The sequence below is a fragment of the Tursiops truncatus genome, chromosome 3 (genome assembly GCF_011762595.2).
Source record: "Tursiops truncatus isolate mTurTru1 chromosome 3, mTurTru1.mat.Y, whole genome shotgun sequence".
NCBI lineage: Eukaryota > Metazoa > Chordata > Mammalia > Artiodactyla > Delphinidae > Tursiops > Tursiops truncatus.
The window spans coordinates 130,684,101-130,687,551 of NC_047036.1; positions in this window are offsets into that span (position 1 = coordinate 130,684,101).

A 3,451-nucleotide genomic window follows, 5' to 3' on the forward strand; every position below is an offset into this window, starting at 1 on the left:
AGAAGGTGTCAGTGAGATAAGACATCATGATAGGGACCTGCTCTTTCACATTTTGTAGTTTTGATGCACCGCACTGGAACACAAACATCTTCTCCTATCCAAAAGCACGGGACAGAGCAATTTGAGTGCTGGTCCCTTGTTATGTATACCAAGGGGTGATCCTGTTGCTTTAGTCTACAGATATTCTCTGCTCTCCATGTAGACCATTCACAGAAATCTCAAATGACTGTCCTACTTCTCCTACTAATAATAAATGTTTCCTCACCCGCTTACCCACCCACGCATGCATCCATCCATTCAACCATCAAACACTTGCCGAGTACCTGCCTTATGCTAGGCACTGTTTCAGGCACTAGGGCTTAGTGGTGAACACCACAGAGAAGCTGCTCTCATGGAGTTTTCATTGTAACACAGCCTCATGGTCCTTTGGGTTTCCTGTCATCTTGTTTCCCAGTCATTTCTCCATAACTGGTTAATATTTTATTGTCCCCTTCTTTTTTTGTTTTTTTGCAAGATAAATAGGCAAGTATCCCACCCTTGCTCAGACATTTTATATATATGTATGTGTGTATGTAATAGAAGTGTACATATCTATGTATGTATACACATATACATACATAGGTATAACACGTGTAACAATACATACATAGTAAATATATATACTTAGGTAGCAAAGGTTGATTTTCAAAGGTCATGGCCATCATTTACTCTTTCAGCAAATTTTTTTAGGTGCCTACTATGTGCTAGTCATGAGTAAAGACAGTTTTAGGCTCAAGGAACCTTTTCCCAGTCCCTCAGTATGGGCTCTGTTCTTCCTTTTCAGGGCAGGTACATGAGAAAGAACTGCCAAGTGGATGCCTGCCTGTTTCTTTTTATTCATATCATTTATTAAAAGAGTCATGGAAAGAGAAAAGGTCCCAGTATGTTCTCAACTGAAAAAACAGACAGTTAACCCCACAGAAAACCGTGTTCTATGTAAATGTCAATAAATCATTTCATGTTAAAAGGTCGTAAAAACCGACAAGGTAAACCCCAGATGCCATCTTGATGTTGACATGGAAGTTCTTACCATACCCTCCAATGTCCCCAGCTACAAAACACAGTATTTTGGGAGATTTATTGACAACAAATCAGCTTAGATTTATTGCAGATTATTGATTTCCACATTCAAAAGTTAATGAGGTTTGTGCCTTCATTCTGCACTTCTGCTCTGGGGAGAATAATGAGATTTCCTGAAGACACAAACCATTCAATTAAAATAAAGGGAAGACTGTAATGTGCATCCTGGCTGTATTCTGATACTTTCCCCCCTCATCTTTTCTCTTTTTCTTTCTCAACATAGCTAATTTCTCAGGTGATTTTTATTTTTGCTTGTCAAGAGATGATTAAGGTGATCCCAGGCAGCACTGTTACCAATCATAGATGATTCCCTCATGGACCCTTACGTGGAGAAGTGGAGCTAATCTATACAATCTATCCAGGCTTCTTTCCTCTGATACACCTACAGACATCTCAGTGTCTCAGTTGTAGAAATGCAAATTGATTGATGCTCAGTTAGAAACCTCAGACTGACATGAAGAGATCTAACTATATGATTTGAAGCAGGAGGTATTGAGTTTCTAGATATTGGCTAGTAACCTTTTAGCCAGTATGGTGCTGGGCGTAAGTAACTTCAAAGCATGGTTTCTTTTTGACCATTGCAGATTTTCTGGCTTAATAATTTATCTGTAAGTAGTTTTGATTCCATCTTTATCTGCATGCTAGCATAGAATTTTTACAGACCACAAACTTTACTTAGTTCATTTATTTAACTCTAGATAAGACTGTATAACCCCTTTATGACCCCTAGCCATATTGCCATTCTTGTCCACCAGAGATTGGAGTTTGGGATGGAATGTAAGAAAGCAATGAACCAGAATGATGTGACTTTTTCCCATGTTCTTTCAGAGAGAAAGTTGGGGAATATGCTAAGGTGCTAAGATTTTCTAAATCTGGCTGCAGTGATGTTAGATACTTACTTAAGTATCGTAAGATAAGTATCTTACGGTACTTACTTACCTTAAGATAAGTATTGTATGTAGATGAAACATTGACCTGAAACAAATTGTAGTTTTATGAACAGAGAGCTAAATCTCAAGGGAGAGTATGGTGGGTGATAGGATGCATGGCCCTGATTCTCCTTCAGGAATGAAGAGCTTCCTCCTCCAGCTATTGGGAGCTCTGCAGGCTGCCAGTTCTTACAGGAATTGTCCCAGTTGAAGAGCCCCTCCTTGCCTAAGGTCATGTACCCTTCTTGGGACAGGCCCTACCCAATGACCAGTTGCTATGGGATATGGATAATGACCAGGTTTGGCCCCCTACACACAACCTGGTACAACTGTGAAGAGTCATTGACTGAGACTTTTATTGGGACTGCATCATGCTCTGCTTTCTGCTTTGTCCAGTCTTGCTTCCTACCCTTCCAAAGGTGCTGACCGCAAGAACTTATCTTACTAAACCTCTTACCTGCTAATTTCTATCTCTGAGTCTACTTCCTAGGAAACTCAACCTATGACAGGGAGATTGCTCTTCAGGATCTCTCTAGAACAGGGATCAGCAAATTCTGGCCCACAGAAATAATGTGGTTCACTGCCTGTTTTTATAAATAAAGTTTTGTTAGAACACAGTCACAGTTATGTGTTTACATATTGTCTATGCTTCCTTCTTGCTACAGCGGCACAGTTGGGTAGTTGCTACGGAGCCTGCATGGCCCTCAAAATCTAAAATATTTTTTCCCTGACCTTTTACAGAAAAAGTTTGCCAATCGCTGCTATGGAATACTGGAAGAAACACAGATATTAGATGATAGAGAAATCCAGGACAGGAACCTCTCAGAACATTATGCATTCTGGATGGAATTTTAAGCATCTGTTTAATGAAATAGTCTTTGATCTGTTCCTTTCTAGTCATATTCATGTCCGAACTTCTCTCTACCTCTCTACTGGGTTGATACAGAGAAAATGAAGAATATGAATTTGTGATCTTGTGTTTGAGTTTTGGCATAATGCAATGAATTTACCTTCTCTTGTGCTTTACGGTTTACAAAAGCATTTTTACATACGCTCCTTTATCTTGAGGTGTACAGAGCATGGTCTCCCACCTTCATGTGATAAAGAAACTGAGGTTCAGGCACGTTATTGCCTATTATCATGGAGTTGTTTTTAAAATCCAGAACCTTTGTCTCATGTTTCAGTTACTTTTCTGTTTCTTATCAAAATAAATGGAAAGGCAGGGAAGAGTCATCGTCGGGCGATGAAGTAATAAGCAGAGAGGAGGCTGCAGTGATTTTTGGAAGAGAAAAGTATCCTTCTCTGATGCTTGTTTACATATGAATTCATCAGATGTTTACTGAAGGGCACCTAGCCGGCGTGTGGAAAAACTGATATCTTGAAAAAGTTCTACAGATGGTTCT